The sequence below is a fragment of the Odocoileus virginianus genome, chromosome 23 (assembly GCF_023699985.2).
Source record: "Odocoileus virginianus isolate 20LAN1187 ecotype Illinois chromosome 23, Ovbor_1.2, whole genome shotgun sequence".
In the NCBI taxonomy this organism is placed as follows: domain Eukaryota; kingdom Metazoa; phylum Chordata; class Mammalia; order Artiodactyla; family Cervidae; genus Odocoileus; species Odocoileus virginianus.
In genome coordinates, this window is record NC_069696.1 from 52170103 (window position 1) to 52183526 (window position 13424).

General features: G+C 39.6%; 1 long non-coding RNA gene across 1 annotated transcript in view; it reads right to left on the reverse strand.

The window, feature by feature from the left end:
* Positions 1 to 3370: 3370 nt before the first annotated feature.
* The window catches only part of LOC139030701 (uncharacterized), a 168161-nt gene continuing 158107 nt past the window's right edge, over positions 3371 to 13424 (reverse strand). The window contains exon 3 of the long non-coding RNA XR_011483110.1: positions 3371 to 3485. This is a non-coding gene — a long non-coding RNA (uncharacterized lncRNA). The remainder of the gene's footprint in view (positions 3486 to 13424) is intronic.

Consider the following 13424-nt stretch of genomic DNA (forward strand, 5'->3'; position numbering starts at 1 on the left):
ATATTCATCATTTATGGCTTTTATTTAAGTGGTCACCAAACACTAAAAACAAGAATTCAAAAGTGAATGTCTGACCCATAGGACATTAATACAGGATTTTGTGAAAGGAACATGGGAAGCTGTATGCTTTTTAAAAAAATTTTAATTGGAGAATAATTGCTTCCCAATGTTGTGTTAGTTTCCTCTGTGCAACAATATGAATCAGCCATATTCTATAAATACATACATATACACCCTCCTTCTCAAGCCTCCCTCCCCCAGGTCATCACGGACCACCAGGCTGAGCTCCGTTCTGTCCGGCAGCTTCCCGCTGGCTATCTACTTTGCACGTGGTTGTGGGAACTTGCATCCTTTTCAGTAACAGAAAGGAGCCATGGCCTTCACCAGTACAGGAGAAACTGGGCCCGGAGGGCCCCCGGCTAATGCACCCAGAGACCTGCTTTTAGGTAACTTTTTATTAAACACAATCTCCATTTGCAGAAGGGGAAAGAGCATTCGGGGAAGTAAGAGCAGCAACCTTCCTTTGCTTTGCTTTCATGTTATTCTAAAAATGATTTAATATACAAATATACCAATATGAATAGAGAGGAGCTCTATGGAAGACCTAATATCAAGTGTATTAAAAATGTACGACACACTCTCTATTCTCACAGGAGTTCTGTCCAGGACCTCTACCGCTGATAAAATGACATAAAAGTGTGATTAATAACATTGTAAATCCTGCTGATTGCAAAACTCAGGGACACATGACAGACTGACCTGACTCTTTGATTTAAGCCAATATCACTGAAATAACCTTTCAGACCCCAAGAAAGAATAATGTCTTGCCTGCAGCATAGAATACAGCAACAGAAAATGCAGTTGTCTTTTGAGATTTGATTTTATACATTAAAACCTCTTGAAACATTTGTATCTGAATCTTTAGATACCAAGCTCTTAGCCCAGAACTGCCACTATTTCATTGATCTTTCTAAATCACTCCTATAATTTTTGATGCAAAGTAAAACAATAGAAAAAAGGAAATATGTCAAGATGCTAATAGTGAAAATCTTAAGCTGATAAGTGTCAGTGATTTTTGTTCATTTCTCATGGGATTTTCCCAAGTTTTCTACAAAGACATAAGATGGGAGGTGTGGGGAGAGATGCAATTGTTAACATTAAAAAAGAAGTTAAAAAGGAAATCACTTCAAAAACAAAATGTCACAAGTGTTTTCCATCAGACTTAAACAAAAAGTCACCAAGATTTAAATGAATCTAATGAATCAATAAAGAGCAGAAGGACATAATACTATCATCATCACACATTCCCAATAGCTTAGATTGCTGTTTTTTATTTTACACCTTAGATAGGAATGTTCACCTGGAAATCTGGACTATCCACTCTCTTTTGGTTAGATACTTCTACCTTACTGTACTTTTCTTTTTGCATCCCAGTACCTTTTCTTCTGCTACCTGCATCCTAACATTTCTCTGAGGAGCCAGCCCTTCCTCCAACCTTAGATTATGGGGTAGAGCTGATTCCACACGTGACTCCAAAGTGGGCATGTGATTCACTTCTAGAAAAACAGAAGATTATGTTTTCCAGCTACAGCAATTGGCTCAAGAATGGGTCCATGATCAATATTAGATGCAGAGTCTAAGGGATGAGCATGCTCTTTTTTGCTGGCCTTGAAACTGGATAAGTTCATGTTTAAAGCTTTAAACAGTTTTTTTTCTGGCATAAAAGAAACCCAAGAATAAAAACTTACTTGGGGAAAGATTAGGTCTTTATGACATTGTTTGAGCCCTTGGATCAAGCCAGTCCTGAAGCCTTCCCTACTTCTGAACATTTCTGTTGTAGGAGCAATAAATTCTCTTTGGGCTTAAGCCAATTCAATGTGAGTTTTTCAGCCTTACAATTGAAACAGTCCTAACTGATAGAACCTTTTATCTATTTAACACCCTATTCAGAGGCATTGTTATCAGATGATTTATTTTTTATACCTGGATAAGGCCAATGGAGTTGCACAGGCAGACTCCTGGAACTGTATTCCTTTTAATGCATAAACTTTTAGTATTTGTGTAGCACTTGATTTTTTAGAGTCTGAGTACAACAGTTTACACACTGAGGATATAAAAACAGCTATCAATGATCATATTATAAATAAATTAAGCATAAAGTTAAATAACACATATAAATATTAATAGGCACCAATATATTAAAAATTAATCTTTGGAAAGTTCCAGGCAGTACCCTAAAAACAGTTTCTATGTTTTGGTAAATACACCAAATAAATAAATAAATAAACTCAAGCAAATGCTCTTAACCCTATTTGGTTTCCTTGTCATTAAAAGTCCATAACAATTTGAAGATAGAGAATTTTCTGAATTTTGTAATGAAATTACGAAAATTTCATCTAGTTTAAACTCAGTCACATCCTTCTTAAGAGCACTCCAATGCAAGCAAGGCCCACAGGAACGCCTCCATCATGGTTCACAGAAAATGACAATGAAATCGGCCACTGATTGTGATGATACTTTGTTTGAGAGGAAGGTTCAGAGAAGAGGAAAGTGTATGCTATCATTTGTTTTTCTCTCCTCCTACAGGAAAGGCTTACGGTGGCACATGACAGCGCAACTACAGAGGTGAATGGAAGTCAGAGAAGACCAGAGAACAGCCATTACTGTTGGAAATGATCAATTCCGGCAGGGGCCTGCTGCCGTTTGCTCTGCAGTGCCCATGTGCTTTACTTTCAGCTGCTATAAGACTGTCATAACAACTTTACTTGAACAGGACACTTTTTGTGTCTTCCAGGCAATGATAGTGATAAATATACCAATTTACTATGTCTATTATATGAACATATCCCTTAGACATACACATCTTATTTAGTGCACATCCTATAAACTGTATATGGCAGCCTTATGAGCAAAGATTATGCTAAAGACTACTCACATACACTGGCCCACCTTAAAACAGTTGAAGCCTTTTCTGACTCTTATCTCATATTTTGACTAAGGTCAAACACTTTCATGAATATTAGACGTGACAGATTTGACCATCTTCTCCTGTCCAGATAATGGGGTCAGAAAAATGCTAGTGACAGGTAGAGAAAAGAAAACAATCATGTTTTAATATTTGTCATAGGCTGGGAAATACAATTACTCATTTTCAAAATCATCTTTTATATGTATAAAAAAATGCACTTTAAAAAAATCCTAGCAAAAAGTAAGGTATAAGGTAAAAAATAAAAGTCTTCTTCCTAACAACCATTCTTACTTCTCATAGACAAGTAGCATTCATAACAGTTCCTCCAGGGACTTTCTAGACCCTTATGCATTATCAACAAGCAAATAAATAAACAAAAAGTTGCATGCTTTAGAAATACAAATATTCAGACAAGTGGGATGCCAAGTAAGTCAGGGATGAGCACCCATTTCCTCCAAAGTATTACCTGTTTGAATGGGCAGATCCAGCAATTCACCTTGAAGGGGATGTCTTCATTCTGCAATGAAAAAGCAGCTGTTTGTAGTTACGCAAACACGAGGCCAGCAGATACCCAATGTCCTGGGATGGGAGAGGAAGGGACAATACAAACATGCTTGCTTTATCAAAAGCCACTCTTGTCCTTGATATGCAGAGTTTGGAGAGGAGCTGGATGAATTTGAGAAAGAACCACCGTCCCCTTTGTCTTCTAGGAAAGAGGAAGTTCAACCTGTGCCCAAAGTTAGGGAAACTGGTTGAAGGGCTGGTTGGGTGGTTCCACCAGGGAAAGACACAGAGTCCTCACCAGGAGGGCAAGAGGACATCAGTTCATCATTGAGTCCGTGGGCTTCCATTGAAGGGCTCCTGTTGAAAATGCAGCTGAGACTAGGCCTGTGATTTAGAGAATAAGGACTGTGCAAGCTAAGACAGCTATTCTTCCACAGCACAAACATGACCCATCACAGCCTCAAGGATTCTGGAAGAGTGAGGCATTGCAACAGCCATGAAGAAGCATGACCTGGCATCTGGCACTAGGACCGGCCAGGACAGCTTAGCCTGGAAAGGAAAAGCCAGGCCTAGCGAGGACTGGACAGACGCTGCTGTGCTGGCTCCCCCTGGTGTTGAGAGCTGGAATGACACGCACATTTTGAACTTGCATAAACCCTGGAATTCTTGGACAATTCATTGGGGCAGGTGGACACTTGAGCAGTTACTGGGACAAATAAGGCAGATGTGTTCATCTGCATACCAAATTAGTGGAGTATATCAAGCTGGTTACATACAAGATCCTACATATTTTTTTGTGTTTATATATACTTATTATATGTATGTATGTATACATATATATGCATGTGTCTCTACATGATACCTATACATACTATTCTTCAACTAGCTCAACCAGCTATTTAATATAATAATACATATTGGATATCTTTCTATAACTGTGTATCTATCTCATTCCTTTTCATGGCTACATATAATTCTATTATATAAATTTATTATCATTTGACTAGTTCCCAATTGATAGATGTCTAAGTTGTTTCTAGTCATTCACTATTACAAACATGGTACAATAAGGATCCTCACATAGGTATTTTTACTTATCAACAACATAAACTTCTAGAAGTAAAATTGCTGGACAAAAACAGGTACATTTAAACGGATAACAGATATTGCCAACTGTCCTTCAAAACAGTTGCACCAGTTTATACTTCTGCTAATGGAGTATCAACCCTTTCCCCATATTTTCCCAACAGTGCAGAGAATCAAATGTATAGAGTTTTCACTCTAATAGTGAAAAATATAATGTCATTTGATGTTATCCAACAATCCTAGAAGACAGAAATTATTTCCCTGACTTTTCATACAAAGAAATCTAAACTGAGACAGGCTGTATATCTGCTCATATGCCTAATAATTAGAAGAACAAAGATTCAAACTCTGATTTGTTTGATTCCAAAGTCCATTCATACATTCAATCATTTAATAGAATCTACTATATTTCAGACATTGTTCTAACCATGTTACATATTTGTTTATTTTATCTTTATATCAAGACTTGAAGGAAGATGCAATTAATATCCCCATTTTACAGATGAAGCAACTATTGCAAAGAGAAATTAATTTACTTGCCCAACATCACACAACTACAAAGTATCAAAGATGGAGTTAGAACCCCAACTGTTTGGTGTCCATTTGTTTCAGCGTAAGAACAACCTCCTAAAAACTATTTTTGTTTTGTAAAGAGAGAAATTGCCCCTGCAAAGACACAAGCTTTACAATGTTTATAAAAATCATTATAAGGAAATAAAAACAGATTGATGAAAATTCAGTGGGCTTCAAAATGCTACATAATTTGATACACATTCAATAGCACACCTTTCACTCCTTCTTTAATACTGAATGTGACGCTCTCTCTCAGGGTTTGCAAGGATAGTCAACAAAGTTGACAGCCTTTTCTATGCACAGCACCATTGCTGCCACACATTTTCTGACATAAATTTAATAATTTAGATGGTAGGCACAAATGTCTAACAACCACTGTATCCTAGGCTGCAAAATATTATGGGCAGATATAAACATGACCAGGTATTAGTTGGTGATGAATGGAAAACTTAGAAAATTTTAGGGAAGTGGGGGAAAAAAAAGCATTTTTCTAATACTTCTTTTCACTATAGATTTTTTATCATATTTTATAACCAGTAAATTTAGCATTATTTTAAATAAGAGAGGACATACTAGACTGCCATGATATAAGCCCTTTAAATTAGTGTTTAATAAAAGAAATTAAACAGGACTTCTAAAAATACTGTGTATCTGAATAACTATAATGGGTTAAATAAGATAAAAATACTTCTGACTGAGCCGAACTTAGAAGGTCACCTAATAATACCTCTATTCCAAATAAAGCATTTTTCCAGATTTATCATCTTTGATTATATTTCAACACCCACATAAACATAAATATATCGATGTATTTATACAATAATTTAAAGGTAAAAGGAAATAAGTTCACATGAGCAATTAATTCTACTAAGGCATTCTCAGCGAGAAAACTCTAGTGGCTTCAAAGTTTCATGGGCTGAGTAACAGAGCCAAGAATTATCTATTTTTATTTTCTACATCTTACTGTTCTTTGTATATTTTACTGTTACAAAGCCAAAGACTATGTCAAAGAGTTGTCTCATTAATACCAAAATAGGATGCCATTAATTAGGTTTATTAATGGACTCTGGAATGCAGCTGGTACTTTAATGGGATTTCAAGAGCAGTCATCTCTTTAAGGGATCTGTTTTCTTTGGTTACTATTGTTTGTGACAAATATTCTTACAGTTTTCTCTAGTTCTTAAGCAAGGCCAATAAATGTTCAGAAAAGATTGTGCCATGCTTTTCATAATCATTTCACCTTTGACATGATGATTTACCTAATATTTTCCAGGATTTACATAGTGTAATAATTTTCAAACATTGCAATGTCCCCTATATATAACAAGTAATCAACTATAACTGGTTTCCTCCACCTATGTATATGACCATAACCATATTTTCCACCTATTTGCTAACCTCTTGTATCTTTTTCTCCCTGATAGCCAGGCAACATGACTGTCCCTCTAGACTTCTAAGTATGATGAATCTGAATAGCTAGGCTTACAGAGGTAATGGAGTACCAATAATTTCAAAGGCAATTTGATAAAGCAGCATGCAATTCTAGATCAATAAGTTTCATTCCCATGAAGCTTAAAGTAATTACATACAAAGCTACGTTCATTTGAGGAGTACAGGTCTGGCGGAATTTCTGTCATCTACTTTCAAATATGTATTAAATCATATTATTAAGTTCTGTCATAGAACAAATCAGTCTACTTGGTTTGCTAAAAGCTGCATTAACCGAGATAAGCATTGGAACTTGAGTGCAAACAATAGGAAAGTGTTCCCTTATTCATTCAGCAAATATTTACTGAACCAGCTCTCTGAGTTCCAAGGACAGAGCAAGGAACAGAGCAGATGAAGACTTTAAGTCTTAATGAGTTCACCTTATGCTGGTGGGACCCAGAGTTAATGACAAACAAGTAAACTATAAGAACATCACATGATGATAAGTAATATGAAGAAAAATAAAGCAGGAATAGGAATGTCAAGAGAAAACCATTTAAAACAGAGTGCTCATTCCAAAGAATACATACAGATGGCCAACAAACACAAGAAAAGATGTTCTACATCACTGACTATTAAAAAAATGCAAATTAAAACTACTATGAGTTATTACCTCACACTGGTCAGAATGGCCATCATCAAAAAAATCTACAAACAATAAATGCTGGAGAGGGTGTAGAGAAAAGGGAACCATTCCGCACTGTTGGTGGGAATGTAAATTGGCACAACCACTATGGACAACAGTATGGAAGTTCCTTTAAAAAGCTACAATTAGAGCTACCATACAATAGAGAAATCCTGGGCATATGCCCAGAGAAAACTATAAAGAATGCATGGATCCCAGCGTTCATAGCAGCACTATTTACACTAGCCAGGATGTGGAAGCAACCTAAATGTCCATCAATAGAGGAATGGATAAAAAAGATGTGGTATGTATACATAATGGAATATTACTCAGCTATTAAAAGGAACAAAGAGTGCCCTTTGCAGAGATGTGAATAGATCTAGAGACTGTCACACAGAGTAAAGTAAGTCAGAAAGAGAAAAACAAACATTATATAATATGCTTATATATGGAATCTAAAAAAATGGTTAAGATGAACTTACTTGCAAAGCAGAAATAGAGTCACAGATGTAAAGAACAAACTTATGGCTGCCAAGGCAGTTGGTGAGGTGGGGTGAATTGGGAGGTTGGGACTGACATATATACACTGTTATGTATAAAAGAGATAACTAATTAGAACCTACAGTATAGCACAGGGAACTCTAATCAATGTTCTGTTATGACCTAAATGGGAAGGAAATCTAAAAAAGATTGGATACATAAATGCATGTATGCAAGCACAGATGCTTCAGTTGTGTCCAACTCTTTGCAACCCTATGGACTGTAGCCCACCAGACTCCTTTGTCCATGGGATTCTCCAGGCAAGAATACTGAAGTGGGTTGCCATTTCCTCCTCTGGGGATCTCCCTGATCCAGGGATTGAAGCAGCATCTCTTAAGTCTCCTGCATTGGCAGTCAGGTTCTTTACCACTAGCGCCACCTGGGAAGCCCAGATATAAGTATGTGTATGACTAATTCACTTGGCTGTACAGCAGAATCTAACACAACATTCTAAAGCAATATAATCCAATAAAAATCAATTTATAAAAAGGAAAGGCAACAATAAAAAATAAAATAGAGTGGTCAGTGAAGGATTTTGGAGAAGGTGACATTTGAGTAAATTCCTAAAGGAGGTCGGGGAAGCAGCCATGGAGATATGTGTGGGAAGTGTGTTCTGTATGGGAGGAAAGGGGGAAGCGGGGTGAAGACCCCACTTGTGGCCCTGTGAGGACAAGAGTGGTCAGCAGGAGGAAGCATGAGACGGCAAGAAAGTCCTAGTTGAAGTCCTAGATGAGGTCCTGGATGAGGTCCTGGATGAGGTCCTAGATGAGGTCCTAGATGAAGCCCTAGATGAAGCCCTAGATGAAGCCCTAGATGAGGTCCTGGGTGAGGTCCTAGATGAGGTCCTGGATGAGGTCCTAGATGAAGCCCTAGATGAGGTCCTGGGTGAGGTCCTGGATGAAGTCCTAGATGAGGTCCTGGATGAGGTCCTGGATGAGGTCCTGGATGAAGTCCTAGATGAGGTCCTAGATGAGGTCCTGGATGAAGTCCTAGATGAGGTCCTAGATGAGGTCCTGGATGAAGTCCTAGATGAGGTCCTAGATGAGGTCCTGGGTGAGGTCCTGGGTGAGGTCCTGGATGAAGTCCTGGATGAGGTCCTGGATGAGGTCCTAGATGAGGTCCTGGATGAGGTCCTGGATGAGGTCCTAGATGAGGTCCTGGATGAGGTCCTGGATGAGGTCCTGGATGAGGTCCTGGATGAAGTCCTAGATGAGGTCCTAGATGAGGTCCTGGGTGAGGTCCTGGATGAAGTCCTAGATGAGGTCCTGGATGAGGTCCTGGATGAGGTCCTGGATGAGGTCCTGGATGAGGTCCTGGATGAGGTCCTAGATGAGGTCCTGGATGAGGTCCTGGATGAGGTCCTAGATGAGGTCCTGGATGAAGCCCTAGATGAGGTCCTAGATGAGGTCCTGGATGAAGTCCAAGAGACAAAGCAGAGCAGATGTGAGGTCACTGTAAGGATTCTGGCTTTTACTCTGAGTGAAATGGGGAGCCAGAAATGTTTCTGAGCAGAGGAATTTAAAGAATCTGACTTAAAAAGGTCTTAAGGAATCACTGTGGCTGCTTTGCTGAGAAAAGTCTGTAGGAGACCTGGTAGGAAGGCACTGCGACCATTCAGACAAGGGACAGTGGTAGCCTGAACCCAAGAATTGAGAGACAGTCATAGTCCAGGTATTTGGAAAGTGGAGACAATAGGCTGTGTTTACTCATTGGATATAGACTTCCCAGGCACGAGCGGTAAAGGTCCCGCCTGCCAATGCAGGAGACATGAGACACAGGTTCGACTCCTGGGTCAGGAAGATCCCCTAGACAACAGCATGGAGACCCAGTCCAGTGCTCTTGCCTGGAGAATCCCATGGACAGAGGCGCCTGGGGGCTACGGTCTATGGGGTTGCACAGAGTCGGACACGGCTGAAGTGACTTAGCACGCACACATGCATACACTCATTGGATGAGGGAGAGAAAAAAGAAGTATGACTTCAAAGTCTTCAGTATAAGAGACTGGCAGGATGGAAGTACTATTAAAAATGAAAAGGAATGCTCAGGAAAGAAAGTGAAAGTCAGTCAGTCATGTCCGACTCTTTGTGACCCCATGGATAGTCCGTGATATTCTCTAGGCCAGAATACTGGAGTGGGTAGCTGTTCCCTTCTCCAGGGGATCTTCCCAACCCAGGGATTGAATGCAGGTCTCCGTATTGTGGGCAGATTCTTTACCAGCTGAGTCAGCAGGGAAGCCAAAGAACAGTGGAGTGGGTAGCCTATCCCTTCTCCAGCGGATCTTCCTGACCCAGGAATCGAACCAGGTCTCTTGCATTGCAGGTGGATTCTTTACCTTTTTTTACAGGAAAGAAAATGTAACATTAAATAGTATTGACAATGTTACTTACCAAATCAAGGCAGGAACTTATTCCCATTACTTATAATTACCTACAAAAAATACAAATGAACATAAAGGACCCCCAGATTGGACTGTAGTTATCCCTGACCTAAGTGCTAATTACAAACACAGTATAAATATTTTTTCCACCTAAAATTCAGAAACATCTGGTTTTAAAAGATGACTCTGGGATCTTGGGGTCTGTCATTAATTTTGCTCATTAGTACTTTCACCATAGATTTAATTATTTCATTGGAAAAACACATATTTAGCACTTAACATGAGCCAGGCAAGGTGCTGGGCAGCTTAGGCAGAAACATCAGGCATTAGAGACATAATCATGAGTAACACCCAGCTTCTTTTCTTGCCTTTTAATTTTCTCTGGCATTCTGACAATACATGTCCCTGTCATAAATCAGCTGTGAGAACGTCAAAGAGTTCTGTACCATCACCAATGTGGGAGCTGAGTTAGTTGGAAATGACTGGAAAGAATCCTGGTGTGAAAGTACCAAATGGAAAGAAGGGAGAGGAAGGCTGAAGTACAAAATCGATGTTAAAAATGAAATGGGAGCTAAGAGAGAGCAGGGCCATTCAAAATATTTTCCATCACAGATGCTCTTCAGCTCTGCCTTCTTCTGTGTTAGCAAAGGCAGGGGTGTGCCACCGTTGGGCTTTCTCGGGATTCTGAGGTTCAGAATCATCAAAGTGATCCGGCCATGCTAACTTTAGACCAAAGGAGGAAGAAAACACAGGAGATGGATCGTAAAATGTCACTAAATCAAAATAACTCTGGCAGTACAAAAACTTGGAGGAATTCATCAAAGGGATGACTTGGAAGGGGTTCACACTGATGAAGAAGAGCGCATCTCGTTGTCACTGGGCCTCCCAGACGGCAGGGGGCCACATTTAACACGCTCACACCTCCTGACGCACCTGTCAAAAGCGTCCAAGTTACCCACAGTGGACTGTTCCTGCTGCTCCTTTTGAGCACGTTTGGTCTAGTCTTGACCTCTCTTATTTTTTCCTTTTAGATACGTGGATTTCATTACATAGCTCCAAAGCTATATAGTGAAGCCCCAACTTCCTCGTCTCTGTTAGAAGATACTTTATTTTCACATTAACCATAATTAACTACAGCACACAGTTTCCTGTCTTATTTTTGCTTTTATTGGTAGCAGTAAGTTCTACAGACTTTAGGCTGGAACAGTACTAACAATATTCAATTTTATTAACTTCTTTTGAAAGCATTTAGCATGCTTACTTTTCATCATTTGTATAGTTTCTCAGGAATGTTTCCTTTCCTTTTCTTTTTTCCTTTAAAAAAAAAAACACAAAAAAAGCATTTCCTTCATTTTTATGGATGAGGTACTGATTCAAGGAGGGAAAGTTCCAGGAAGTTGCCCAGAACTGGAAATTAAACCTGTAATGCCTCCTCCTGCCCTGCCTGACCTTTCAGATCAATGGAATTTTACTTCTGAATGCTTTAAATCTTCGGCGACAAATCCAATAAGGGCGCTGGAATGCACCCCACCACTTCAGGCCAGAGTAGAGCAGAAGAGACAAAAGAGCCGGCCTCTCGGCGCGCATTCTAATCAAATCTCTCACGAGTCCCCCAGCTAAGCACAGGAAATCTCAAGTTTTCAGCCAGTCTTCAATTTCCTAATCACGGACTTCAATTCCCTGGGTCTTTATGCTTGAGCTGGCAGGCAGCGCCTGGCAGGTTTGGTCCAACGGCGCTGGCAGCCTCTGTGCTGCGTGTCCACATTGTTGAAGCTGAGGAGCGGGAGGGGCCGGGCCGCACGCTGTGCAGGCTCTGGGAAGGCCGGCCTCCCCAAAAAGCCTCTCTCCTCCAGGCCCTCACCCGCAGCGCTCCCGGACCTGGGTCTCTTCTCTCTCCTGACTTCTGCTGCTCTTGGTCATGGCTATTTTGCCTGTAAACTGGTAAGTCTGGGGAAAGTTATTCTAACCAGTGAGCTTCACTCTGATTGACTCTTATAAACAATTTCCATTTGACTTTCACATCAGGTACAACATAAAAGTGATTTGTTGGATGTCATTCATGACCTTTCTCCAGAAGGCTTGAGTCAGATCTTCAACAACAGTAAACAGCATCTATCAAAATCTTCCTGCAGTACCGCGGGGCCAATAGCGATCGTCTTGCTTCTTCTCAATATCCCAACACATACAAAACACACACACACACTCATCAAATAGATTTATATGTGTGTTTTTAGCACTTCAAGTCCATGATAATAAAAATTGGGACATTCTACAGTAAGAGGGAACTTATCTTACCTGAATCTCTGTAAGGCAATCATTGATCTGCATCTTTTTTCCTTTCCTTTGAGACCATGTCTATAGTGTGAGCTACATTTTTTGTTAATGACAACAAAAACATCACTTGCCTGTGAAAAGAATGGTCATGAAACACACTGCAATTCCCCTAAAGCTAGAGGAAGTAAATACAATCACAGGTCTGAAAATACTGAAAAAAGATTCTTTCCAGACAGAAGAACAACAAAATAGTGTTACACTAATCTATGGGAGAGTAATTTGTTCCTGAAAAGAAATCTGTAGGGCTATTTCTCAAAATGTTATTACAATCAATTTCAATGGGAAAGAGTTTTGTATTTCCATTCTCCAAATTGATAGGCATTTATGTTAAAACAACATCAAATCCCATTACAATGGGCTCAATTACCTCAACAGTTAACATTCATTATCATAACATAACCTAACAAGGTGTTTTTCCTTCATTAATTATTCTACAATATGGCTGTTCCCCTGATCATTTTTAGGTTTTTTATGGAGCTATTTTCTATCTAATGATTGAGACATGCTCACAGAGAGGTATACACATGGTATACCATTAAGTAATTCAAACTTTAATGCAGGAAAAAAATTGCATTATAGTCAAAATAAACCCATGAAAGTGGTACAAATAATCTCACAATCACTGGATAAGCAGACATCAGGAGGGTCATGCCCCACACAATACCCCTGGCAAAAACTAGATGATCGCCCTGAAAGGAGACACTTGTACAACTCACAACAAATAGACCATTGCAAAGATGACAACACGGTGACCGCTTCTCAAGGCACTGAGGCTCATAAACTACAAAATCCACACTGAGAAAGTCAACTTGTATATTGGGACCCATCACATGGAGGCTGCCCCAGTGGCCCAGGCCATGTCACAAATCTAAGTGTGAGTCAGGACTTCCCTGGTGGTCCCATGGTTAAGGCTCCATGCTTCCAATGCA